Source organism: Carcharodon carcharias, chromosome X (assembly GCF_017639515.1).
Source record: "Carcharodon carcharias isolate sCarCar2 chromosome X, sCarCar2.pri, whole genome shotgun sequence".
NCBI lineage: Eukaryota > Metazoa > Chordata > Chondrichthyes > Lamniformes > Lamnidae > Carcharodon > Carcharodon carcharias.
In genome coordinates, this window is record NC_054507.1 from 23248161 (window position 1) to 23260768 (window position 12608).

General features: G+C 62.3%; 1 protein-coding gene across 1 annotated transcript in view; it reads right to left on the reverse strand.

Moving 5' to 3' along the window:
* The window catches only part of LOC121273232 (electroneutral sodium bicarbonate exchanger 1-like), a 595872-nt gene that overhangs the window by 105336 nt on the left and 477928 nt on the right, over positions 1 to 12608 (reverse strand). The window lies entirely within an intron of this gene.

Below are 12608 nucleotides of genomic sequence, written 5' to 3' on the forward strand. Positions count from 1 at the left end.
TACCTGGACAGACTGGTGTGGAGCGCAGGCAGGGCTGCACCGCACCCAGAAAGACTGGTATGAGGCGCAGGCAGGGCTGCATTGTACCCAGAGAGACTGGTGTGAGGCGCAGGCAGTGCTGCACCATACCCAGAGAGACTGGTGTGGGGTGCAGGCAGGGCTGCATTGTACCCAGAGAGACTGGAGTGATGCGAAGGCAGGGCTGCATTGTACCCAGAGAGACTGGTGTGTGGCGCATGAACGCCTGCACCATACCCAGAGAGACTGGTGTGGGGCGCAGGCAGGGCTGCATTGTACCCAGAGAGACTGGTGTGGGGTGCAGGCAGGGCTGCATTGCACCCAGAGAGACTGGAGTGGGGCACAGGCAGGGCTGCATTGTACCCAGAGAGACTGTTGTGGGGCGCAGGCAGAGCTGCATTGTACCTAGAGAGACTGGTGTGGGGAGCAGGCAGGGCTGCATTGTACCCAGAGAGACTGGTGTGTGGCACAGACAGGGCTGCATTGTACCCAGGGAGACTGGTGTGAGGCGCAGGTAGGGCTGCATTGTACCCAGAGAGACTGGTATGGGGTGCAGGCAGGGCTGCATTGCACCCAGAGAGACTGGAGTGGGGCACAGGCAGGGCTGCATTGTACCCAGAAAGACTGGTGTGGGGCACAGACAGGGCTGCATTGTACCTGGACAGAGTGGTGTGGGGCACAGACAGGGCTGCATTGTACGCAGAGAGACTGGTGTGGGGCACAGGCAGGGCTGCACTGTAACCAGGGAGACTGGTGTGGGGCGCAGGGAGGGCTGCAATGTACCCAGAGAGACTGGTGTGGGGCGCAGGCAGGGCTGCATTGCACCCAGAGAGACTGGAGTGAGGCGCAGGCACGGCTGCATTGTACCCAGAGAGACTGGTGTGCGGCGCATGAACGGCTGCACCATACCCAGAGAGACGGGTGTGAGGCGCAGGCAGGGCTGCATTGTACCTGGACAGACTGGTGTGGGGCACAGGCTGGGCTGCATTGTAACCAGAGAGACTGGTGTGGTGCGCAGGCAGGGCTGCACTGTACCTGGACAGACTGGTGTGGGGCACAGGCAGGGCTGCACTGTACCTGGACACACTGGTGTGGGGCGCAGGCAGGGCTGCACCGTACCCAGAGAGACTGGTGTGGGGCGCAGGCAGGGCTGCATTGTACCCAGAGAGACTATGTGGGGCACAGGCAGGGCTGCACCATACCCAGAGAGACTGGTGTGGGGCACAGACAGGGCTGCACCGCACCCAGAGACACTGGTGTGAGGCACAGGCAGTGCTGCACCGTACCCAGAGAGACTGGTGTGAGGCGCAGGCAGTGCTGCACCGTACCCAGAGAGACTGGTGAGAGGCGCAGGCAGGGCTGCATTGTACCCAGATAGACTGGAGTGAGGCGCAGGCAGGGCTGCATTTTACCCAGAGAGACTGGTGTGGGGCACAGAAAGGGCTGCACTGTACCTGGACAGACTGGTGTGGGGCGCAGGCAGGGCTGCATTGTACCCAGAGAGACTGGTTTGGGGCACAGGCAGGGCTGCACTGTACCTGAACAGACTGGTGTGGGGCGCAGGCAGGGCAGCACCATACCCAGAGAGACTGGGGTGGGGCGAAGGCAGGGCTGCATTGTATCAAGAGAGACTGTTGAGGGGCGCAGGCAGGACTGCATTGTACCCAGAGAAAATGGTGTGGGGCGCAGGCAGGGCTGCATTGTACCCAGAGTGACTGGTGTGGGGTGCAGGCAGGGCAGCATTGTACCCAGAGAGACTGGTGTAGGGTGCAGGCAGGGCTGCATTGTACCTGGACAGACTGGTGTGGAGCGCAGGCAGGGCTGCACCGCACCCAGAAAGACTGGTATGAGGCGCAGGCAGGGCTGCATTGTACCCAGAGAGACTGGTGTGAGGCGCAGGCAGTGCTGCACCGTACCCAGAGAGACTGGTGTGAGGCGCAGGCAGCGCTGCATTGTACCCAGAGAGACTGGTGTGGGGTGCAGGCAGGGCTGCATTGTACCCAGAGAGACTGGAGTGATGCGAAGGCAGGGCTGCATTGTACCCAGAGAGACTGGTGTGTGGCGCATGAACGCCTGCACCATACCCAGAGAGACTGGTGTGGGGCGCAGGCAGGGCTGCATTGTACCCAGAGAGACTGTTGTGGGGCGCAGGCAGGGCTGCATTGTACCCAGAGAGACTGGTGTGGGGTGCAGGCAGGGCTGCATTGCACCCAGAGAGACTGGAGTGGGGCACAGGCAGGGCTGCATTGTACCCAGAGAGACTGTTGTGGGGCGCAGGCAGAGCTGCATTGTACCTAGAGAGACTGGTGTGGGGAGCAGGCAGGGCTGCATTGTACCCAGAGAGACTGGTGTGTGGCACAGACAGGGCTGCATTGTACCCAGGGAGACTGGTGTGAGGCGCAGGTAGGGCTGCATTGTACCCAGAGAGACTGGTATGGGGTGCAGGCAGGGCTGCATTGCACCCAGAGAGACTGGAGTGGGGCACAGGCAGGGCTGCATTGTACCCAGAAAGACTGGTGTGGGGCACAGACAGGGCTGCATTGTACCTGGACAGAGTGGTGTGGGGCACAGACAGGGCTGCATTGTACGCAGAGAGACTGGTGTGGGGCACAGGCAGGGCTGCACTGTAACCAGGGAGACTGGTGTGGGGCGCAGGGAGGGCTGCAATGTACCCAGAGAGACTGGTGTGGGGCACAGGCAGGGCTGCATTGCACCCAGAGAGACTGGAGTGAGGCGCAGGCACGGCTGCATTGTACCCAGAGAGACTGGTGTGCGGCGCATGAACGGCTGCACCATACCCAGAGAGACGGGTGTGAGGCGCAGGCAGGGCTGCATTGTACCTGGACAGACTGGTGTGGGGCACAGGCTGGGCTGCATTGTACCCAGAGAGACTGGTGTGGTGCGCAGGCAGGGCTGCACTGTACCTGGACAGACTGGTGTGGGGCACAGGCAGGGCTGCACTGTACCTGGACACACTGGTGTGGGGCACAGGCAGGGCTGCACCGTACCCAGAGAGACTGGTGTGGGGCGCAGGCAGGGCTGCATTGTACCCAGAGAGACTATGTGGGGCACAGGCAGGGCTGCACCATACCCAGAGAGACTGGTGTGGGGCACAGACAGGGCTGCACCGCACCCAGAGACACTGGTGTGAGGCACAGGCAGTGCTGCACCGTACCCAGAGAGACTGGTGTGAGGCGCAGGCAGTGCTGCACCGTACCCAGAGAGACTGGTGAGAGGCGCAGGCAGGGCTGCATTGTACCCAGATAGACTGGTGTGAGGCGCAGGCAGGGCTGCATTTTACCCAGAGAGATTGGTGTGGGGCGCATGAAGGGCTGCACTGTACCCAGAGAGACTGGTGTGGGGCGCAAGCAGCGCTGCACTGTACCCAGAGAGACTGGTGTGGGGCGCAGGCAGGGCTGCATTGTACCCAGAGACACTGGTGTGGGGCGCAGGCAGGGCTTCACTGTACCCAGAGAGACTGGTGTGGGGCGCAGGCAGGGAAGCACCGTAACCAGAGAGACTGGTGTGGGGCGCAGGCAGCGCTGAACTGTACCTGGACAGACTGGTGTGGGGCGCAGGCAGTGCTGCACTGTACCCAGAGAGACTGGCGTGGAGCGCAAGCAGCGCTGAACTGTACCTGGACAGACTGGTGTGGGGCGTAGGCAGGGCTGCACCATACCCAGAGAGACTGGTGTGGGGCACAGGCAGGGCTGCAATGTACCTGGACAGACTGGTGTGAGGCGCAGGCAGGGCTGCACCATACCCAGAGAGACTGGTGTGGGGCACAGGCAGGGCTGCATTGTACCCAGAGAGACTGTTGTGGGGCGCAGGCAGGGCTGCACTGTACCCAGAGAGACTGGCGTGGGGCGCAGGCAGGGCTGCATTGTACCCAGATAGACTGGAGTGAGGCGCAGGCAGGGCTGCATTGTACCCAGAGAGACTGGTTTGGGGCGCATGAAGGGCTGCACCGTACCCAGACAGACTGGTGTGGGGCGCAGGCTGGGCTGCACTGTACCCAGAGAGACTGCTGTGGGGCACAGACAGGGCTGCACTGTACCGGGACAGAATGGTGTGGGGCAAAGACAGGGCTGCATTGTAACCAGAGAGACTGATGTGGGGCGCAGGCAGGGCTGCATTGTACCCAGAGAGATTGGTGTGAGGCGCAAGCAGTGCTGCACTGTACCTGGAGAGACTGGTGTGGGGCGCAGGCAGGGCTGCACCGTACCCAGAGAGACTGGTGTGGTGCACAGGAAGTGCTGCACTGTACCTGGACAGACTGGTGTAGGGCGCAGGCAGGGCTGCACCGTACCCAGAGAGACTGGTGTGGGGCGCAGGCAGGGCTGCACTGTACCTGGACAGACTGGTGTGGGGCACACGCAGGGCTGCATTGTACCCAGAGAGACTATGTGGGGCACAGGCAGGGCTGCACTGTACCCAGAGCGACTGGTGTGGTGCGTAGGCAGTCCTGCACCGTACCCAGAGAGACTGGTGTGGGGCACAGAAAGGGCTGCACTGTACCTGGACAGACTGGTGTGGGGCGCAGGCAGGGCTGCATTGTACCCAGAGAGACTGGTTTGGGGCACAGGCAGGGCTGCACTGTACCTGAACAGACTGGTGTGGGGCGCAGGCAGGGCAGCACCATACCCAGAGAGACTGGGGTGGGGCGAAGGCAGGGCTGCATTGTATCAAGAGAGACTGTTGAGGGGCGCAGGCAGGACTGCATTGTACCCAGAGAAAATGGTGTGGGGCGCAGGCAGGGCTGCATTGTACCCAGAGTGACTGGTGTGGGGCGCAGGCAGGGCAGCATTGTACCCAGAGAGACTGGTGTAGGGTGCAGGCAGGGCTGCATTGTACCTGGACAGACTGGTGTGGAGCGCAGGCAGGGCTGCACCGCACCCAGAAAGACTGGTATGAGGCGCAGGCAGGGCTGCATTGTACCCAGAGAGACTGGTGTGAGGCGCAGGCAGTGCTGCACCGTACCCAGAGAGACTGGTGTGAGGCGCAGGCAGCGCTGCATTGTACCCAGAGAGACTGGTGTGGGGTGCAGGCAGGGCTGCATTGTACCCAGAGAGACTGGAGTGATGCGAAGGCAGGGCTGCATTGTACCCAGAGAGACTGGTGTGTGGCGCATGAACGCCTGCACCATACCCAGAGAGACTGGTGTGGGGCGCAGGCAGGGCTGCATTGTACCCAGAGAGACTGTTGTGGGGCGCAGGCAGGGCTGCATTGTACCCAGAGAGACTGGTGTGGGCTGCAGGCAGGGCTGCATTGCACCCAGAGAGACTGGAGTGGGGCACAGGCAGGGCTGCATTGTACCCAGAGAGACTGTTGTGGGGCGCAGGCAGAGCTGCATTGTACCTAGAGAGACTGGTGTGGGGAGCAGGCAGGGCTGCATTGTACCCAGAGAGACTGGTGTGTGGCACAGACAGGGCTGCATTGTACCCAGGGAGACTGGTGTGAGGCGCAGGTAGGGCTGCATTGTACCCAGAGAGACTGGTATGGGGTGCAGGCAGGGCTGCATTGCACCCAGAGAGACTGGAGTGCGGCACAGGCAGGGCTGCATTGTACCCAGAAAGACTGGTGTGGGGCACAGACAGGGCTGCATTGTACCTGGACAGAGTGGTGTGGGGCACAGACAGGGCTGCATTGTACGCAGAGAGACTGGTGTGGGGCACAGGCAGGGCTGCACTGTAACCAGGGAGACTGGTGTGGGGCGCAGGGAGGGCTGCAATGTACCCAGAGAGACTGGTGTGGGGCGCAGGCAGGGCTGCATTGCACCCAGAGAGACTGGAGTGAGGCGCAGGCACGGCTGCATTGTACCCAGAGAGACTGGTGTGCGGCGCATGAACGGCTGCACCATACCCAGAGAGACGGGTGTGAGGCGCAGGCAGGGCTGCATTGTACCTGGACAGACTGGTGTGGGGCACAGGCTGGGCTGCATTGTAACCAGAGAGACTGGTGTGGTGCGCAGGCAGGGCTGCACTGTACCTGGACAGACTGGTGTGGGGCACAGGCAGGGCTGCACTGTACCTGGACACACTGGTGTGGGGCGCAGGCAGGGCTGCACCGTACCCAGAGAGACTGGTGTGGGGCGCAGGCAGGGCTGCATTGTACCCAGAGAGACTATGTGGGGCACAGGCAGGGCTGCACCATACCCAGAGAGACTGGTGTGGGGCACAGACAGGGCTGCACCGCACCCAGAGACACTGGTGTGAGGCACAGGCAGTGCTGCACCGTACCCAGAGAGACTGGTGTGAGGCGCAGGCAGTGCTGCACCGTACCCAGAGAGACTGGAGTGAGGCGCAGGCAGGGCTGCATTTTACCCAGAGAGACTGGTGTGGGGCACAGAAAGGGCTGCACTGTACCTGGACAGACTGGTGTGGGGCGCAGGCAGGGCTGCATTGTACCCAGAGAGACTGGTTTGGGGCACAGGCAGGGCTGCACTGTACCTGAACAGACTGGTGTGGGGCGCAGGCAGGGCAGCACCATACCCAGAGAGACTGGGGTGGGGCGAAGGCAGGGCTGCATTGTATCAAGAGAGACTGTTGAGGGGCGCAGGCAGGACTGCATTGTACCCAGAGAAAATGGTGTGGGGCGCAGGCAGGGCTGCATTGTACCCAGAGTGACTGGTGTGGGGCGCAGGCAGGGCAGCATTGTACCCAGAGAGACTGGTGTAGGGTGCAGGCAGGGCTGCATTGTACCTGGACAGACTGGTGTGGAGCGCAGGCAGGGCTGCACCGCACCCAGAAAGACTGGTATGAGGCGCAGGCAGGGCTGCATTGTACCCAGAGAGACTGGTGTGAAGCGCAGGCAGTGCTGCACCGTACCCAGAGAGACTGGTGTGAGGCGCAGGCAGCGCTGCATTGTACCCAGAGAGACTGGTGTGGGGTGCAGGCAGGGCTGCATTGTACCCAGAGAGACTGGAGTGATGCGAAGGCAGGGCTGCATTGTACCCAGAGAGACTGGTGTGTGGCGCATGAACGCCTGCACCATACCCAGAGAGACTGGTGTGGGGCGCAGGCAGGGCTGCATTGTACCCAGAGAGACTGTTGTGGGGCGCAGGCAGGGCTGCATTGTACCCAGAGAGACTGGTGTGGGGTGCAGGCAGGGCTGCATTGCACCCAGAGAGACTGGAGTGGGGCACAGGCAGGGCTGCATTGTACCCAGAGAGACTGTTGTGGGGCGCAGGCAGAGCTGCATTGTACCTAGAGAGACTGGTGTGGGGAGCAGGCAGGGCTGCATTGTACCCAGAGAGACTGGTGTGTGGCACAGACAGGGCTGCATTGTACCCAGGGAGACTGGTGTGAGGCGCAGGTAGGGCTGCATTGTACCCAGAGAGACTGGTATGGGGTGCAGGCAGGGCTGCATTGCACCCAGAGAGACTGGAGTGGGGCACAGGCAGGGCTGCATTGTACCCAGAAAGACTGGTGTGGGGCACAGACAGGGCTGCATTGTACCTGGACAGAGTGGTGTGGGGCACAGACAGGGCTGCATTGTACGCAGAGAGACTGGTGTGGGGCACAGGCAGGGCTGCACTGTAACCAGGGAGACTGGTGTGGGGCGCAGGGAGGGCTGCAATGTACCCAGAGAGACTGGTGTGGGGCACAGGCAGGGCTGCATTGCACCCAGAGAGACTGGAGTGAGGCGCAGGCACGGCTGCATTGTACCCAGAGAGACTGGTGTGCGGCGCATGAACGGCTGCACCATACCCAGAGAGACGGGTGTGAGGCGCAGGCAGGGCTGCATTGTACCTGGACAGACTGGTGTGGGGCACAGGCTGGGCTGCATTGTAACCAGAGAGACTGGTGTGGTGCGCAGGCAGGGCTGCACTGTACCTGGACAGACTGGTGTGGGGCACAGGCAGGGCTGCACTGTACCTGGACACACTGGTGTGGGGCACAGGCAGGGCTGCACCGTACCCAGAGAGACTGGTGTGGGGCGCAGGCAGGGCTGCATTGTACCCAGAGAGACTATGTGGGGCACAGGCAGGGCTGCACCATACCCAGAGAGACTGGTGTGGGGCACAGACAGGGCTGCACCGCACCCAGAGACACTGGTGTGAGGCACAGGCAGTGCTGCACCGTACCCAGAGAGACTGGTGTGAGGCGCAGGCAGTGCTGCACCGTACCCAGAGAGACTGGTGAGAGGCGCAGGCAGGGCTGCATTGTACCCAGATAGACTGGAGTGAGGCGCAGGCAGGGCTGCATTTTACCCAGAGAGATTGGTGTGGGGCGCATGAAGGGCTGCACTGTACCCAGAGAGACTGGTGTGGGGCGCAAGCAGCGCTGCACTGTACCCAGAGAGACTGGTGTGGGGCGCAGGCAGGGCTGCATTGTACCCAGAGACACTGGTGTGGGGCGCAGGCAGGGCTTCACTGTACCCAGAGAGACTGGTGTGGGGCGCAGGCAGGGAAGCACCGTAACCAGAGAGACTGGTGTGGGGCGCAGGCAGCGCTGAACTGTACCTGGACAGACTGGTGTGGGGCGCAGGCAGTGCTGCACTGTACCCAGAGAGACTGGCGTGGAGCGCAAGCAGCGCTGAACTGTACCTGGACAGACTGGTGTGGGGCGTAGGCAGGGCTGCACCATACCCAGAGAGACTGGTGTGGGGCACAGGCAGGGCTGCAATGTACCTGGACAGACTGGTGTGAGGCGCAGGCAGGGCTGCACCATACCCAGAGAGACTGGTGTGGGGCACAGGCAGGGCTGCATTGTACCCAGAGAGACTGTTGTGGGGCGCAGGCAGGGCTGCACTGTACCCAGAGAGACTGGCGTGGGGCGCAGGCAGGGCTGCATTGTACCCAGATAGACTGGAGTGAGGCGCAGGCAGGGCTGCATTGTACCCAGAGAGACTGGTTTGGGGCGCATGAAGGGCTGCACCGTACCCAGACAGACTGGTGTGGGGCGCAGGCTGGGCTGCACTGTACCCAGAGAGACTGCTGTGGGGCACAGACAGGGCTGCACTGTACCGGGACAGAATGGTGTGGGGCAAAGACAGGGCTGCATTGTAACCAGAGAGACTGATGTGGGGCGCAGGCAGGGCTGCATTGTACCCAGAGAGATTGGTGTGAGGCGCAAGCAGTGCTGCACTGTACCTGGAGAGACTGGTGTGGGGCGCAGGCAGGGCTGCACCGTACCCAGACAGACTGGTGTGGTGCACAGGAAGTGCTGCACTGTACCTGGACAGACTGGTGTGGGGCGCAGGCAGGGCTGCACCGTACCCAGAGAGACTGGTGTGGGGCGCAGGCAGGGCTGCACTGTACCTGGACAGACTGGTGTGGGGCACACGCAGGGCTGCATTGTACCCAGAGAGACTATGTGGGGCACAGGCAGGGCTGCACTGTACCCAGAGCGACTGGTGTGGTGCGCAGGCAGTCCTGCACCGTACCCAGAGAGACTGGTGTGGGGCACAGAAAGGGCTGCACTGTACCTGGACAGACTGGTGTGGGGCGCAGGCAGGGCTGCATTGTACCCAGAGAGACTGGTTTGGGGCACAGGCAGGGCTGCACTGTACCTGAACAGACTGGTGTGGGGCGCAGGCAGGGCAGCACCATACCCAGAGAGACTGGGGTGGGGCGAAGGCAGGGCTGCATTGTATCAAGAGAGACTGTTGAGGGGCGCAGGCAGGACTGCATTGTACCCAGAGAAAATGGTGTGGGGCGCAGGCAGGGCTGCATTGTACCCAGAGTGACTGGTGTGGGGCGCAGGCAGGGCAGCATTGTACCCAGAGAGACTGGTGTAGGGTGCAGGCAGGGCTGCATTGTACCTGGACAGACTGGTGTGGAGCGCAGGCAGGGCTGCACCGCACCCAGAAAGACTGGTATGAGGCGCAGGCAGGGCTGCATTGTACCCAGAGAGACTGGTGTGAGGCGCAGGCAGTGCTGCACCGTACCCAGAGAGACTGGTGTGAGGCGCAGGCAGCGCTGCATTGTACCCAGAGAGACTGGTGTGGGGTGCAGGCAGGGCTGCATTGTACCCAGAGAGACTGGAGTGATGCGAAGGCAGGGCTGCATTGTACCCAGAGAGACTGGTGTGCGGCGCATGAACGCCTGCACCATACCCAGAGAGACTGGTGTGGGGCGCAGGCAGGGCTGCATTGTACCCAGAGAGACTGTTGTGGGGCGCAGGCAGGGCTGCATTGTACCCAGAGAGACTGGTGTGGGGTGCAGGCAGGGCTGCATTGCACCCAGAGAGACTGGAGTGGGGCACAGGCAGGGCTGCATTGTACCCAGAGAGACTGTTGTGGGGCGCAGGCAGAGCTGCATTGTACCTAGAGAGACTGGTGTGGGGAGCAGGCAGGGCTGCATTGTACTCAGAGAGACTGGTGTGTGGCACAGACAGGGCTGCATTGTACCCAGGGAGACTGGTGTGAGGCGCAGGTAGGGCTGCATTGTACCCAGAGAGACTGGTATGGGGTGCAGGCAGGGCTGCATTGCACCCAGAGAGACTGGAGTGGGGCACAGGCAGGGCTGCATTGTACCCAGAAAGACTGGTGTGGGGCACAGACAGGGCTGCATTGTACCTGGACAGAGTGGTGTGGGGCACAGACAGGGCTGCATTGTACGCAGAGAGACTGGTGTGGGGCACAGGCAGGGCTGCACTGTAACCAGGGAGACTGGTATGGGGCGCAGGGAGGGCTGCAATGTACCCAGAGAGACTGGTGTGGGGCGCAGGCAGGGCTGCATTGCACCCAGAGAGACTGGAGTGAGGCGCAGGCACGGCTGCATTGTACCCAGAGAGACTGGTGTGCGGCGCATGAACGGCTGCACCATACCCAGAGAGACGGGTGTGAGGCGCAGGCAGGGCTGCATTGTACCTGGACAGACTGGTGTGGGGCACAGGCTGGGCTGCATTGTAACCAGAGAGACTGGTGTGGTGCGCAGGCAGGGCTGCACTGTACCTGGACAGACTGGTGTGGGGCACAGGCAGGGCTGCACTGTACCTGGACACACTGGTGTGGGGCGCAGGCAGGGCTGCACCGTACCCAGAGAGACTGGTGTGGGGCGCAGGCAGGGCTGCATTGTACCCAGAGAGACTATGTGGGGCACAGGCAGGGCTGCACCATACCCAGAGAGACTGGTGTGGGGCACAGACAGGGCTGCACCGCACCCAGAGACACTGGTGTGAGGCACAGGCAGTGCTGCACCGTACCCAGAGAGACTGGTGTGAGGCGCAGGCAGTGCTGCACCGTACCCAGAGAGACTGGTGAGAGGCGCAGGCAGGGCTGCATTGTACCCAGATAGACTGGAGTGAGGCGCAGGCAGGGCTGCATTTTACCCAGAGAGATTGGTGTGGGGCGCATGAAGGGCTGCACCGTACCCAGAGAGACTGGTGTGGGGCGCAAGCAGCGCTGCACTGTACCCAGAGAGACTGGTGTGGGGCGCAGGCAGGGCTGCATTGTACCCAGAGACACTGGTGTGGGGCGCAGGCAGGGCTTCACTGTACCCAGAGAGACTGGTGTGGGGCGCAGGCAGGGAAGCACCGTAACCAGAGAGACTGGTGTGGGGCGCAGGCAGCGCTGAACTGTACCTGGACAGACTGGTGTGGGGCGCAGGCAGTGCTGCACTGTACCCAGAGAGACTGGCGTGGAGCGCAAGCAGCGCTGAACTGTACTTGGACAGACTGGTGTGGGGCGTAGGCAGGGCTGCACCATACCCAGAGAGACTGGTGTGGGGCACAGGCAGGGCTGCAATGTACCTGGACAGACTGGTGTGAGGCGCAGGCAGGGCTGCACCATACCCAGAGAGACTGGTGTGGGGCACAGGCAGGGTTGCATTGTACCCAGAGAGACTGTTGTGGGGCGCAGGCAGGGCTGCACTGTACCCAGAGAGACTGGCGTGGGGCGCAGGCAGGGCTGCATTGTACCCAGAGAGACTGGTGTGGGGCGCAGGCAGGGCTGCATTGTACCCAGATAGACTGGAGTGAGGCGCAGGCAGGGCTGCATTGTACCCAGAGAGACTGGTTTGGGGCGCATGAAGGGCTGCACCGTACCCAGACAGACTGGTGTGGGGCGCAGGCTGGGCTGCACTGTACCCAGAGAGACTGCTGTGGGGCACAGACAGGGCTGCACTGTACCGGGACAGAATGGTGTGGGGCACAGACAGGGCTGCATTGTAACCAGAGAGACTGATGTGGGGCGCAGGCAGGGCTGCATTGTACCCAGAGAGATTGGTGTGAGGCGCAAGCAGTGCTGCACTGTACCTGGAGAGACTGGTGTGGGGCGCAGGCAGGGCTGCACCGTACCCAGACAGACTGGTGTGGTGCACTGGAAGTGCTGCACTGTACCTGGACAGACTGGTGTGGGGCGCAGGCAGGGCTGCACCGTACCCAGAGAGACTGGTGTGGGGCGCAGGCAGGGCTGCACTGTACCTGGACAGACTGGTGTGGGGCACACGCAGGGCTGCATTGTACCCAGAGAGACTATGTGGGGCACAGGCAGGGCTGCACTGTACCCAGAGCGACTGGTGTGGTGCGCAGGCAGTCCTGCACCATACCCAGAGAGACTGGTGTGGGGCACAGGCAGGGCTGCACCGTACCCAGAGACACTGGTATGAGGCGCAGGCAGTGCTGCACCGTACCCAGAGAGACTGG